This window comes from Microtus ochrogaster, chromosome 1 (assembly GCF_000317375.1).
Source record: "Microtus ochrogaster isolate Prairie Vole_2 chromosome 1, MicOch1.0, whole genome shotgun sequence".
In the NCBI taxonomy this organism is placed as follows: Eukaryota; Metazoa; Chordata; class Mammalia; order Rodentia; family Cricetidae; genus Microtus; species Microtus ochrogaster.
The window spans coordinates 110,952,940-110,968,213 of record NC_022009.1 but is presented as its reverse complement, the minus strand read 5'-3'; the positions used below and the strand labels follow the sequence as shown (position 1 = coordinate 110,968,213).

The window sequence follows — 15,274 nt, the reverse complement described above, 5'->3', positions numbered from 1 at the left end:
GTATAATTTTAGCTTCTTTGTAGAAAATCAGGTATCTATATGGGTTTACATCTGGGTCTTTGATTTGATTCCATTGATCCACATGTCAGTTTTTATGCCAATACAATGCAGCTTTTATTACTATAGCTCCGCAGTAAGGCTTAAAATCAGGGATGGTGATACCTCTGGAAGTTCTTTTATCGTACGAGACTATTTTAGCTATTCTGGATTTTTTTTTTGTTTTTCTATATGAAGTTGAGTACTATTTTTTCAAGGTCTATAAAGAATTGTGCTGGGATTTTACTGGGGATTAGATTGAGGAGAGGGTACTCCTTTCATCTGATACTCCAGGAAAGTAACTTTAAAGGAATTTGTTTTTGCTTAAAAATAAAAAAAAAATCAGTTTTGAAAAAAATCACATTAATTTAGTTTGTGTTTATGTCCTAGGAATCAAATGAAAATTCCACAGGGAGCCTTCTGGCCACGCTGGAAGTCAGCTTTAAGCATGGTTTCCAGGGAGTGTGTCAGCTGTGTGCTTGAGGAGTTATCATAAAGGATGCCTTATCGTCGAGCCTCGATGGTCTCTTTAAACACCCAACTGGCATTTCTCTTGCTGGCTTCCTATTCAGTCCTACTTGCAAGTGTAGAAAGCTCCAAATCGTAAAGGATTTCGATAGATTTTATGACCTTATTTCTTGAACTTTTGGAAAAGATCAAGTGTAGAACGCTTTTGTGGAATTTACCAAGTGTTGATACCTTGTGGAGTCACATGTTGGAATTCACTGAGATGGTCATGAAAGGCCCAGCCAGATCCAAGAAGTGACACAGCAGCAGAGAGTCACTGTCCATTTTCCAGGACAGGTCACAGCCACGCCTCTGCTAACATCTGGGGATCTGGTGGTGCCTTAATCTCGTCTAGTCTTGTTGATTTGATTGCATAATCATGGCGTGTTTTGGTCTAGGGAGCTGATATCTCATTGATGCTGGAGTTACAAAATGAATGTTCATTTAATATTTAGATGTTATATAAAGTAAGCCTTTTGGAAAAGAAACAGCTCGTCTGCTTTAGTCATGCGGGTATCCAGTGTTCTACCTTAACAGTGGCACATCCCAGGACCATGGTGCTGAGCTACCACATCAGCCTCCCGACTGCAGCCTTGCTCTGCTCCATCCCTCTCTCCACTCTGTCAGGGTGCTCTTTGTGACCATCACCTCATCGCGGGTCACTCATCTCAGCTCCTCTGTGGCACGCAGAGTCCTTGAAAGAGGTCCAGGCATCACACTCCCCCCTCTGCCATTTCGAGCTCCATTCTACACGACCAGCTTATTACTCGGGCAGCCACACGGCCAGTTTATTACTCGGGCAGCCTCAATAGTGAGTCATCTGCAGGATCCAGGGGTGACCAGGCTTCAAAGGGGCTGAAGAGCAGAGCCAGCCCTTGTTGCCCAGCTCTCATCTCTGTGCTCCCACACGGCTGTCTCGTTACTCTTTTCTTTTTTTTATATTTATTTATTCATCAATAGGCTGCTTTGGCTTTGGCTGCCTTGGGAATGGCAACCCACAGTTCCCGGTTCCCAAGCCATTCTTGTAGTGACTAGTTTGACAGTGTCTACTCAAGCTCCTAGGAAAGTTTGTTGTTGGGACAATTTGGAGTCCTGGTCTCCAGCTGCTCTTCCCTGCTGGGGATCTTTACTTTCCTTCTGATTTGAAGTTACTAAAGGCTGTGTCAAAGTTGTTTACCAGCTCTGCTTTGTGAGTGCGTGTTGCCTTGGCCTTGAAGATGAGAGGATAAGGTTTTCACCTGTTGGCTCACTTGACTGTTGGGTATATAAGTCTCCGTGGTGCTATTGAATTAGAGGGCTTCTTAGCAGTGACTAGAGGTCCATGTCTCTGTCTGTCTGTTTGTGTGTCTTTGTGTGTTTCAACCTCCAGCCCCTTGCCCTAAGCTAACGAACTGTATGGTAGCGCACAGAGTGCAGTCAAGCATGTGCGCTGTAGTTCATGTGATAGGCAAGAGTACAATTAGTGCAAGCTGCACAGATGCCCTGGGACTGTGGGCACTGGCTGGGAGAGAAGCCTGTTGCTTTGCAAGGTGGGAAGAAAAAAGCAGTATCTCAGTATATTTTCTGTTGCTCTAGCGAAGTACCTGAAGCAAGGTATCAGAGAAAGATATCAAAGCTAGATACATAGAAAGAATAACTCTTGACTGAGAGCTTCCTGGCAGGTGGCATCACAGAGGAAGAGAGCTCATGACAAGAGAGGCAGAGAGAGGGAGGGAGAGACTCGCCTTTCTCTTCTACAAACAACCCACAGTGGCAGGAACAAAGGAGCCATATTCTCACTCCCTGGTGGCGATACCACCTACCTAGCCACCTCACAGTGGGCTCTGCGTCTTAGTGGTTCTGTTTACTTGTTTAATAAATATTTATGGATTACTTAGATTATTTAAGAATATTACAAAATACATGTGATATGCTTTAATCATTTGTCTATATAGATGCCTGTGATTTATTCATCAGTTTTATTGATTCTAGTTAGAAGCAACTAACTAGGGGTTAGACATGTTGGGAAAATAGAAGTTTTCCAACAGCAGTGTTGCGTGACATTGTGTTTTTCATTAATTAAATGGTGAGAGATGGGTTTTGTGTAATCTGGGAAGCTGGAGGCCTTATGATTATGAACATGGCAGCCTGCCCGAATAGTCTCTGGTCCTGGAGGTAGCTCAACGTTCAGGACTTCGCAAATAAACACTCACATGCAGAAAGAAAAACTGAAAACATCATTGTACGAATCCAAAATGACATCCCAGCTGGCGGCTTCAGGAAAAAAAGAGATTAGCCTTGTGAGCCAAGCCAGGCGTCCTGCATGTCAGTAGTTTGTGCTGCATTTTTAAAAAGGTTTTGTCTCGTTTTCCGTCTGCTTAAATTTCGTTCCTTGTGGGGACTGATGCCATGTGACTGGCTGGTGGTTTCTGTGGTAGAGTTTTAAATCTGTGAAGGGCTGAAGTCACTTATCTTTCCTGTGTTTGTTGAAGGTGAAAAGCAGACTCCTTCAGGGAGGCCTGGAGCCGAACATATGTGCTGGGCACATGAAGTGTATCTTCTTACAGTGAAGTAGGGCACATGCTTCATGGTGCATTCTTCTCTTTAACTTTTAAAATATATCTGAATTATTCTTATTTACTTATGTGCACCGTGTATATGTATGAGGAGGTCGGGGAGCTTCAAATCTGGAGCTGCAGTTACCGACAGTTGTGAGCTGTCTGATGTGGGAACTGAACTCATGTCCTGTGCAAGAACAATGTGTGTTCTTAACCACTAAGCCACCTCCCCAGACCCAGTGTATTCCTAAGATGGAATACTTAAAGATCACTCGGAGAGCGGACCCATAATAAGAGTAAAGAGAAGCAGCACAGTCCATCAACAATGTTATCAGTAAAGCTCAGAAGGGCTTTTGCTTCGTGTTGGGGCTTGAACAAGGAACCTCATGCACTTTGAGCAAATGTTCTCACATGAAGCCGTGTTCCCTTTGAGTCCCTTGTTCCCCACCTTCTGCTTGGCTAGTACTCTCAGGGAGGTCCTCCTTTCAGAGGAAGAATATATGTTGATAATCCCCTCTAGAACCCCAATTTGGATAAATTTCAAGGTACGTGTTGTTTCTGAAGCGGGTGGACTGAAAGGCCACTGAGTTCACAGAAATAGGTGTGTGGAGAATTTGGCTGACTCGCGATAACTGACAAAGAGAATCTGGTCTTCAGATATGATCTGGCTTTTACTCTGCAGACGGGCAGGGGTTAATATGATCTGATAGCTAAAAATCAAAAATAACAAGATGGGAGTTACCAAGCACAGTTTCCATATCCATGAGGTAAAAGCGCTAGTTGTATATAAGTGGTACTTCTCATTTGAAGAATAAACTATAGACCCTGAATCTGCTCCTCAGCAAAGTGACATTTTGGTCACCCTCAGGATCGTGTCGTTTACACCAGGAAAGGACTTAGCCTGTTTTTAGTTGGCTTCTGGTAAGTGTTTTGATGCTTTAAATTTCGATTATTAAAGATATGAAATCAAGACATAAAAATGGAAGCTTCATTTTTTTTTTCTTGAGACAGGGTCTCACCGTGTAATTCAGGGAGACCTCAGACTCAGCGATCTGACCGCCTCTGCCTCCCAAGTGTTGAGAATAAAGGCATATACAACCATATTCCGCCCCCCAGTTTTTATTTAGTCAAGCAAATATAGAATTGTTAGAAAAGAATCTGAGTTGTTTGAAGTTATTTATACCTCTGAATAAATCTACTCTTCTGGTCTTATGTCCATTATGAATAGTTTGCAGACTGGCATAAATCCTGGGATTATCCTTTGAGATATCAAATGTATTTATTTAGCTGGAGTTGAAAAGCCAAACCATTTGAACAACTTCTCAAATTTTATCTGGATTTACATGTTTCGCTGGTGTATTTTCTTAATGACAATGAGGCATTCACTGCATCTCATTTCCTAACAGAGCCCCAACGAACTGGTCCCGTTCCAGGGAAGGGTGGGATAATTGCCCAATCCTTGACATTGTGATCAGTTTGATTATTCTAGCTTCCTGAATAAGTTGGTGTACTGAGGCAATTAGGCAGGAAATGTTGGTGCCTGAGACGTTTTTGTCTTTAATCCCGGCACTTGGGAGGCAGAAGCAGATAGATCTCTGTGAGTTCCAGGCCAACCTGGTCTACAAAGCAAGAGAAACCCTGTCTTGAAGAAACCAATTCTGAGAGAGAGAGAGAGAGAGAGAGAGAGAGAGACAGAGAGAGACAGAGAGACAGAGACAGAGAGACAGAGAGAAACAGAGACACAGAGAGAGGTTCTTTCCTCCTACAAACAGTGCAATGAAATAAACTGAAGGTAAGATTCGCAGGTCTGTTTCTGCTTCAGCCTTTCTGGTAATTTGCTGACCATAATAGAAAAATGGAAGAATGGAGTTTTAAAAAACTTTTTATTTACATTTATTTTATGTGTGTGTTGCCCACATGGATGGATATGTGACATGTGTGTGCTGTGCCTGTGCAGGCCAGAGGAAGCAATCAGATTCCCTAAAACTGACTGGAATTGGCGGAGGACATGAATCACCATGTGGGTGCTGGGAACTGAGTCCAGGCCCTCTGCAAGGGCAGTAGGTCCTGTTTGCTGCTGAGCCTTTCTCCCTTACAAAAAAATGGATTTTAAATGGATTCTTGAAGTGTTAAATAAACTAAAATCTGACTGCCTTTCTAATATTCTATTCTGTGGTATAAGAAATTCTTTCTTCTTTTCTTATGTAAGTCATTTGAGTGTCTTTTTCTTTGCTGTAGCCTAGAGCACCTCTACAGTAACCTACCAATTAATATGTACAATACTTTAATGAGTTCAGACTTTAAAGAAACTCAATAACTGATCAGATGATTATGAATCGATTTCCCATGTAGCGTTCTATCCCAAGGTGTGGCTTTTCATCATAGGCAGCTACCTTTACATTCATGGGCAGAAAACCTACAAAAGGAATAAACTGGCTGTAGAATCTGTCCTGCTAGCCAGTGTTAAAAAACCAATCTTGCCACAGTTGTAAAAAGGTTTGCGTTGAGATGCTGGGCAATTCTAACTCTTGAGGTGGTGCAGGTCGATTCATGTCTGAGTCTTTCGTTTGAACGTGGAAGGTGGGGGGGGGGAGTGCAGGGTATGTAATCCTCCCAGTGAGCTGCAGGATTTGGTCTGTCGATATCTGCTGGAGGCTCCGACTGAGCAAGGGCCTGCGTGTTATGTTTCTTCCTGGGCACTGTGTTCTCAGCCTTTAAAGTTCATGGAGACGCTCAGGCTTATGAAGACAGAAGCGGTAGGGTTTGAGAAGTACTATTCCTAGAGATGTAAAGACAATGGTTGCTAGACACCTGGGGAGTTGAAGCATATGAAAAGAGAATAGGAAGGGGAAAACAGATATGGACCAAATAACGCCGTTTCAGTGTAGTCGGCAAGGTACCTGGAGGGATTTAAGTTTTTTTAAAAAAGTTTTATTTTATATTTATCTATCACACGTGTATGTTTATGCATCGTGCACACACGTACACGAACCCACAGAAGCCAGAAGAGAGCAGTGGGCTCCCTGGAGGTGGAGTCGTAGGCAGTTGTGATTTGCCTGGAAATGAGTTTGGGGAAATGAACTCCACTCCTCGGCAAGGGCTGCGAATGATCTGAACAGCAGAAGCATCTCTCCAGCCTGGGATTTTGTTTTTTTAATTATTAAATTAATAGCATTTTAAGACTCTGTGTCATTATGTCTAGGGTACTGTTCTAAGCATCCTTTCTTCCTTCCATCCCTTCCTGTTACTAATGGATATGTTCTGAGTGGTATGACTATAACAGCTTACCTGTTTTCGTCCCTTTAATTTGTAAGGCACAGTGGTATTACGTGTGTTCACAATGCTGCATACATCCATCGCAGAAACATACTTTCTCAACGTTTTCTTCATCCCCAGCGTTTTTTGTTTGTTTGTGTTTGTTTGTTTGTTTCCCTGAATGTAGAGGATTCTCATGCCAAGCCCTATTTGTATGTAGGGAAGTTCAGCACAACTTCACTTACAAGGCAGGCATGCAGGTTAGTGCAGCACACTGCGTGTTTATTGCTTGGATAAACTGTTACTATTGTGTGTGCTTGTTCATATTGATTGTGAATCTGATTAGAGTGAGAAATGCCCGGGATGCTAGTACAACACATTTCTGGATGTGTCTGTGAGAGTGTTCCCAGAAAGAATTCACTGAAGGGATATAGAGATGGACAGTAAAAATGAGTAAGAGAATGGATGTCTCTCTGTGTGTAATATACATATTTATAAACATAATATTATGTATATTTATATGTATGTAAAGAATTTCATATGCATATAAAATATTAGATAACAAGTGTTGAGGAAAAAATGAAACAATGAAGGATATGTAAAGAAATTAACCTATTTCAAGGAACATATAACCAGGGCATAAGGAGATAGATGCACTTAAAACACAGCAATCCAACGACGACTACAACAGATTATTTATCTTTCTATCTATCTACTTTGGTGATTTTGACTGACTCTTTCTATGTAGTTCAGGCTGACCTTCAATCCTGCTTCAGCCTCCCAAGTGCTGAGGATTCCCAGTGTGCACCCCTAAATTTACAGGTCATTTAGAGTACTTGACTTCGAACATCAAGCAGCAATGTGTGTTGTGACTTCTCAGCCAAGGGGACTTCCTGTGTCCCACGGCAGCCTCTGTCCCCGTTCCTTCCTTTCAGGGACCTCAGCAGAAGTGAAGAATAAGCGTTCTTCTGAAGAGTCCTTCCCATCAAGGGGAAGAAAAGCGTGATTGAAATAGACCCCCAGCCCGATAGGCGGTGTGAGCGTAGAAGGGAACTGGGGTTTTATTCTCCAGGAAAGAGTTTTGATGTTTCTGTGTCTCAGGTGCAATGTTAAATGGAGGACTGTCTCGGGATCTGACAAATTGGAGTGGGCTCTTGATTGATATAAAAATTCAAGCGAGGGTTTCTTCTCAACACAATTACTGTGAGCGCTCAGTATCACAGGTCTTGTGCATGCTGTTTCTTTGTTATTCTACAAACCAGAGTGGAATGTTTACAGAGCTTGTCCTGTGAGTGTAGCTCAGTAGTAGAGCACTTGCCTAGCATGTGGTGGGGGGTGGGCTCTGAGTTCAGTTTCTGATAATACACACACACACACACACCCCACAAAGAAACAGCAGCAAAATAACAAAAGAGAAAATAAGAATAAAGAAGTTAATCTCCCGCTAAATATAAACAGCTGAGCCAGCCTTGGTGGCACACCCTCAAATACTGGGAGGCAGAAACGGGAATCTCTGAGCTCGAGACCAGCCTGGTTTACATAGTAAACAAACAAACAGAAAACAAAAAGAAAACAACGAAATGTCAGGAATTATCTTGTATTGGATACTCATTTGTAAGACCTTAAAAGTCACTGTGGTAGATCGTTTAAAGGCTCCATGTGGACATGGGCTATGGAGAAACCATTAGATTGATTTAAGCCTTGTCATCCTTGCTTACGGAATAGAAAGCAGACAACTATGTTTTAAAAAGTGCATTTTGAGCTGGGAGACAGCTGATCTCCAAAGATAAGCTGCTTTGCAGCTGATTTGCTCATGGATATGACGATGGCTGCAGCGGTAATAGATGCTTGATTCAGCTTCCTGAGTATTTCCCCATTCTGGATAAAAGCATGGTAATCGATGGGGAGAAGACCCGGCCTTTTTTTGTCAGGCAGGTCCCCGGCACAGCTTGGGTCAGAATAGGGACTCTGTGGCTAAAATCGTTTGGTTTTGGAATTCCACATCTATCCCTTGGGTAGCTGGAGAAATCAGCACTGGAGAATACGTTGGTTCAAATGCAGTAATCATCACTTGTTGGCACAGCTCTGTTGAGCCATGTCTACTCTGGCAGCTGATGGCCACTGTGACCTTGCTTGCAGCTGCCTTGGATGAGTCACGGTGCCAAGCCTGGCTTGAGCCTGAAGCTCTGGCTCCCTGCTTTGTGAGCACACAGGAAGGGCTGTACTTGTCAGGGGTGTGTTCAGTGACACTGACCTTGCTGTTTGGTTTCCATCCTGCCCTGGGTGTTTAGAAACAGAGTCCTTCTGGTCCGCTGTTCACCCAAGGGGTAGACTTGTAAGTGACCAGTGGTGGTGACTGAGTTCTAACAACCACCGATGCCTCTGGGCTGTCACCAGAAATTTCTTCTACTCTCACTGCCTCACAAAGAGCAAACATTGCCTGAGATTTAAGAAGGATGGACCTAGCATGACGTTTGGGTGTTTAGATTGTGTTAGACTCTGATGTCTCAGTTGCCCTTGCTCTGGCTGGAGGGGATAGACCTGTGATTATAGCATCTAGCAGTGATTGGAGCAAATGAGGATGTTGCAGAAGTTGAAAATAGCAAGGGACATAATTGTCCTGAGACTAGGCCCTCTGGGAAGCAGCCACAGGGACAACAAACAGTTCTGAATATTGTTCCTTCTTGTCTGGAATGTTCCGATGGTCTAGGGTAGAGAGCGCTGGGGTCCTGGCGAAGCTTGCCCATCTCCTGGATGTTACACAGCACTTTATGTCCCTCTGGATGCAGCTTGTTTAACATAGCTCATCTTCAGCATGGTCTTATCGATGGCCTGGGGGCTGCTGTCAAATCACCAGATATTTCGCAGCTGATAATTGTTTGCTGAGTGACCGTGTCTTTTTTTTTTAATTTATCAAAATTCCCAGAATTGCTTTCTGTATTATGTAAATATCTGACTCTAAGTTAGGTGAAGGTGACCCAAAGGTGAACCAGTTTGATTTTAATAAAAATTTGGGTCAGAATTTCAGAGTTATATAAATAATTTTCATAAGTAAGACAAAAGATTTCCCTTGTGATGAGAAATTTAAAGTAGTGTTGTTTATTAACAAGTGACAAAATAGTATTTTAAATTCTAAGTTTTTCTTAGGCATGTTGAAATATTTTGGTGTTTGTCTATGAAATCAATCTCTCCTCCTACCCGCACCCTACACCTCTTTGGCTTTTGAGGCAAGAGTCTCACGTAGCTGAGGTTGGCCTCGTACTTGCTAGGCAGTTGAGGATGACCTTGAATTCCTGTGTCTCCCTGCCTCTGCTTCTCAAGTGCTAGAAGTATAGGTATTTCCCACCGTGTCGAGATTTCAGTCTCGTTTCTAGTTTTCACTTCATATGGGCAAAGATCATATTAGAAAGTTGATAAAATAAAAATTTCAAGTAAGATGTGACTTGTTTATTCAAGAAAATAACAAAGTAAGAAGCGAATAAAGAATGCAAATCATTTCTGTCACCTCTCTAGCCGGTGGTGTGAACCTGGGAGAGTTGGGCCCAAGAATGAGGTGAACTCATGCAATATCCAACTTTATTCAGAAAATCAGACAACTTATCCCCCAAGGGTTAAGAAAGGTCACCCGAATTCAGTTCTCATGAGTTCAAGTTGATTATATGAGGTGTATATGTTCCTAGGACTGAGCATTCTGTAGTCCTCATTATCTGCACTTTGGCCAGTTGTGGATTTCTGTATTAATCTCTGAAAACAGAAGCTTCTCAGATGAAGACTGAGCGATGCATTGATCTATGTCATTAGGAGTCCACTTAATGCTGTTTTTATTTAGCAGCATAATAGTATAGATTCTCTCCAAGGTCCCATGTCCTGTCCAGGTATACATTCTTGGTGCCAGGTATGGGTTCCATCTTATTGAATTGTATTTAAGTCCAATCAGAGAGTGATTAGTTAGTCCCATGATGTTCATGCCACTGTTGCCCCTATGGGCTTGTCTTGTCAGGTCAGCCATTGTTGTAACTCCCAGGTTTCAAGGTTGGGTACGATTGATGATTGGTTTTCTCCTCCATGGCATATATAGCATCTTCCAGCACTCTGAATGTTAGCCAGTAAGGAGGAGGCTTCCTGTTCTGCACCAGATTGATTTCATTATGTTCTATGACTCAACTCAGTATGCTCTATGTGGTGTCTTCACCAGTAAGGTCTTTCTGTCAAGTTCTGAAGGGCAATCAAGAGCAATGGCGATGGTCTGTAACACGTGTGTATGTGGGGTCTCTAAGACCCCAGTGGTCAATTGCTACCAAAGAATTTACCCATTCCTGGCACTGGGCTTTTTATTTGTTAGCCTCTGGTGTTTAGTGGAGGCATTGCTGCACTATTTCAGGGTACCTCCATTTAAACTCATGCACACATTTGAGTGTGTGTGTATGTGTGTGTGTGTTTGTATTTTAGCTTTTACAGTACTCGGTTCCTATATGTCTTCTTCTAAAGGTCTTTAGTGTTGCTTATTCCTCCCCATACCCCCTCCTCTACTCTGCCCTCTGCTTCCCTGTCCTACAATATAGAATCTTTTAAGGTTTCTATTCTCAAGAAGTACGTTCCCTTTCCATAAATTCCAACACATTCCCATGCTTACTGTGGGATATAAAAGGTTTCTGTTCTTACTCACTGGTTGCGTCTAAGACCGAGATAGCCATGGGTAAGTGGCCAGCCTATTTAGTGTAAGTCTTATGTGACAAGAACCTTTAGGAACAAAGACACCAAGAACAGGGGAAGTGTTAAAGGGTCTGGTGAAGAGTGAGTGGAGAAGAAGGGCATGCTCTGTCGTGGCTGCAGGAAGGAACTTAGCAAGGCCTGTGGGTCAGATTGTTCTAGATACCCTGTGTCTTCATGCGGAAGGAGGCTCTGTTCCTCTAGGGAAGGCACCTCTGGAATGAATGTCACTTGACCCATTTTGGAGCAAGGACAGGTCATTTATTTATGGCTTTCTATGTGGGGCAAGAGCAGGAGCGGTCAGCCAGCACCTTCTGCTTCTACTGTTGGCTGGATTTCGGGACAGCATGTCCTGAATTCTGTCAGTATGCAGCATATGTTAAAACCTGTGGATTAAACAATTCAAACAGAGTCATGCTATAAATGCTTTTTAACTCTGTGTGTGTATGCTTGTGTATGCAGAAATGGGGCTTGAATTTTAGGGCTTGGTGCGTGCGAAACAAGAGTTCTGTCATGGAGCTTTACCTCGGATATGTTTTCTAACTGTTTTATTCATTTAAAACATCTTTGTTTTCCTTTTTGGGGACAAATTTAGATTCATGACGTTTTTTAATGTGTGTGTTCAAATGTGTGTGACACACAATGTATATACTGTATGTATATAATGTATAAATGTGTGTATGTGTGTGCATGTAAGTAGGGCCAGGGTTGAGTTTGGGAGTATTTCTCGGTTACTCTCTGTCTTATATATGAAGGCAGGGCCATTTTATTGAACCCAGAGCTTGCTGTCCGGCTAGTCCGGCTAGGTAACCTGCTTCTCCCTGTCTGACCCCTTCAAATGCTTGGCCCACAGGTGGCCCGCTGTGCCCATTTAGTTATCATGTAGATTCTGGGGTCTTAACTCCTTCTGTCTTCTTGTTTGCATGGCAGGTATTTTAACCACTGAGCCATCTTCCTAGTCATAGATTTGACATTCTTTTTGGTGACATCCCAATATTTCATTCTCTGATTAACTAATCATTCATTTAGTTGAGCATCATGGACATCCTTGGTGATACGATTGCAAGACCAGAATGCATGCTTATTTTAAACTTAGATATTGCCAAATGGATTCAAATGTCTCCCAATTCAATTTGCGAATATTTTTTTTTGTGTGTGCATGTACATGTGTGCACCATCATACACGTACCTAGGCTCTAGGGATTAAACTCAAGTCTTTATATTTGCAAGGTGTGCACTTTACACACTGAGCTCTCTCTCTTGGCCACCTACCTCCATTTTATTTATTGACAGTTTCCCAACTTCATCCACAATGATTTTTCTTTTTCATTTTTAAAATTATATATATGGGGGTCTCTGTGTACATGTGTGAAGGTGCTTCTGAAGGCCAGAGGCATCGGGTTTCTGCTATAGTTGAATTATAGGCTATTCTGAGCTACACAGTGTTGGTGCTTAGGAGCAAGCATGGGTCCTCTGCAAGAACAGCACAAACTCTTAATGGCTTTTTATGCAGTCCTGAAATATTTGCACATGTAATGAAATACTGTTTTACTATATTTTAACCTACAAATGCATTTTCTTTTGCATTTTTATTTGTCAATTTTTTTCCTGTGCTTAAACAAAAACAAAACAAAACAAAACCCTGTCTTCTGACTTTGCTCGTTTGAGGAGATGAGTGGATTCTTCCTCTGGACCAGGACCATGGAGGACAGACAGATCCTTGTATGTTATTTCTCTGAAGTGCATGGCTAACGGGGATGTTTTGTATATTGCCGAGCAGCCAGCATCACACCTCTTCCAAGTTTATGATGCCAAGAACATTTGAGGTGTCCCTCAGGGTTCATCTCTTTTCCTATGCTGTTCCCCCGCTTTTCCTGGCTTGCAACTCTTATCTCGTGGTGTTTATGGGCTAGCCATTGTCTTCACCATTGGATGTTGTTGTTGTTGTTATTTTTTGTTGCTCTTCAGCCTTGTTGTTATGGTTTTAAGTATTCCCTATTCTCCCTGGATTCATTCCTATAATCGATACAAGCACTGTAAGGGAGCTAACACTTGCTTTGGTTCACTGTCTGAGGTCTTAGTGCATGGTCACTTGGCCTCATGCACTTGCACAGAAAATGGTGGTAGAGGAGTGCGAGGTAGAAAAGATTACTTCTCTTGTGGTGGCCAGCAAGGGTGGGGGCAAGGACAAAGGCAGAGCCAGCAAGGGCATGCCCCCAGTGACCTTCATCTTTCCCCTTTTTAGGCTCACCTCCTAAAGTCTGCAGAACTTCTCTAAATAGAGGTAGCAACTGGGGACCCAACCCTCAATGTGTTTTTCTTTTTGTGGGTGTGTGTAGGAGTACTTCATATCCAAGCCATAAAAGTCCGCTTAGTGTTTGGTGTGTGTGTGTGTGTGTGTGTGTGTGTGTGTGTGTGTGTGTGTATCTGTATATCATTTCACTTGACCTAGCTCACCCATCATATAACCATCTTTCTTTTTCCCTAGCTCTCTTCATCCTCTTTAGACGGCCATCCTTGTACTGCTTAGGGTGTATTTGAATGTGTGTGAGCAGTGTATGTGTTAGTATATATGGTGACATTTGGATTCAGAGAGATTCAAGAAATGTAGCAGAGGGGAGGGAGTTGATGCTGCCCTCCCCCGAGACTGACTGTTGGGAGAGCATCTGCTCTGATTGCATCTGCACACTTTGCTTATAAGAAGTCTGCAGCACTTTTTGTCTGCTTTCCCATTTTTAGAAAGTTCTGCTAATTTTTAGAAATTATTTGAAGACCTCTAGTACAACCAATTTGAGATGACATCCACAAATAGTCTGCGATAATTCTCATCACTCAGTGATGTTTTTGAGGCGTTTCACTTTTAAGAAAGATAGTTATTAAGAACGAAGTGCTGGGCATGGTTTTTAAAAGGCAATCTTTGGGGGAGTTTGCCTGTGTATTTCCCCTGCTTGGGAAAGGTGTCTGCTTTTAATGCCACCGAACTTGTTTTCCTGAGAACCATGGTCAGGAGGTGTCAGACCGGCTTCATTCCACACAGCAGGTTGTCTCTGTAACCCCCAGCTCTAGAGAGAAATTGGTCTGAGAGCAATAAAGGGTGGGAAAAGGAAAGCGGTGGCCTTTCCCACCAGGGACAGCATGAATTCTTCTTCAATCTTCAGTTATTTGACTCTTCGGTAAAGAGTTTCAAAAGCTTGCTGAATTAGGACATCTGTGCACAACATTATCTCAGTTTGCGTGAAATTAGTTAAGATTTGATTTGGGCTTTTCATTTTTTGTTTTTTACACAAAAGAATCAGCTCTGTAGTCCCACAGTTGGTGAAGGAATAGGATCTCAAATTAATAACCGGGACCTACTTGAGAGGGTATGAATTTGCTGGAGCACCCACAGGCATTCTGTTTTCAAATGCAATTTAAACAAAGAGAGGAGGCACCTGAGAAGAGTTCAGGGACTTGGAGAAATGAAGTTGGCAGTAATAACCTTAAATTCATCTTGGTTTGGTTTATGTAATGAACCATGTTTGACTACTGAAGAGGAATTTTTATTGTCAAAGAGGTGTGGTGTGGGCAAAGTCGGACACCTTGACTGTTGGTCATTAGGGCCTGTAGCAGACAGTGAGTGTCCGACTTCTGGCTAGCAACTATGCACAAGTAAGACCTGAGATGTGAGATGCAGAGCAGCCTCCAAGGATATGTGAGCTCATAGAAGAATGATGGCTGGTGGGTAATGCATGGCAGGATTCATTCTCCTATAGCCCTTGCTTAAACTAGGGTATTTCATCTCTTATCAGTGGTGGGGAAACAGGGCTGATGTTATATTTGAAACTGAGTAGGAGGCCTCTACTTCTTTGATTTAGGGATCCCTCTGTGGTGGTTAGAAAGAAAATGGCCCCCAAAGGAAATGCCACTATTAGGAGTAGTGCTCTCGTTGTAGTAGAGGTGATCTTGTTGGAGGAAGTGTGTGGCTGTGGAGATGGGCTTTGAGGTCTCATATATGCTTAAGATACCATCCAGAGTGACAGACCACTTCCTGTTGCCTGCGGGATGTAGGGTTAGCAGCTACTTCTACTGTTATTCGTTTTTTAAAGATCTAGTGTAGGACTGGGGAAAAGCCGGTCATATGCTGGTCCTATGAGGGGTAGCGGTGGGTGACCCAAGGCCTCTGTCGGTCTCCCAGGCCTTGGTGAGTCCCCTGAGGCCTTAGCGGGCCACCTTGGTGGATGGGAGACCTC

General features: G+C 42.8%; 1 protein-coding gene across 10 annotated transcripts in view; it reads left to right on the top strand.

Moving 5' to 3' along the window:
• Positions 1–15,274, top strand: part of Plch1 (phospholipase C eta 1) — a 192,468-nt gene that overhangs the window by 81,260 nt on the left and 95,934 nt on the right. The window lies entirely within an intron of this gene.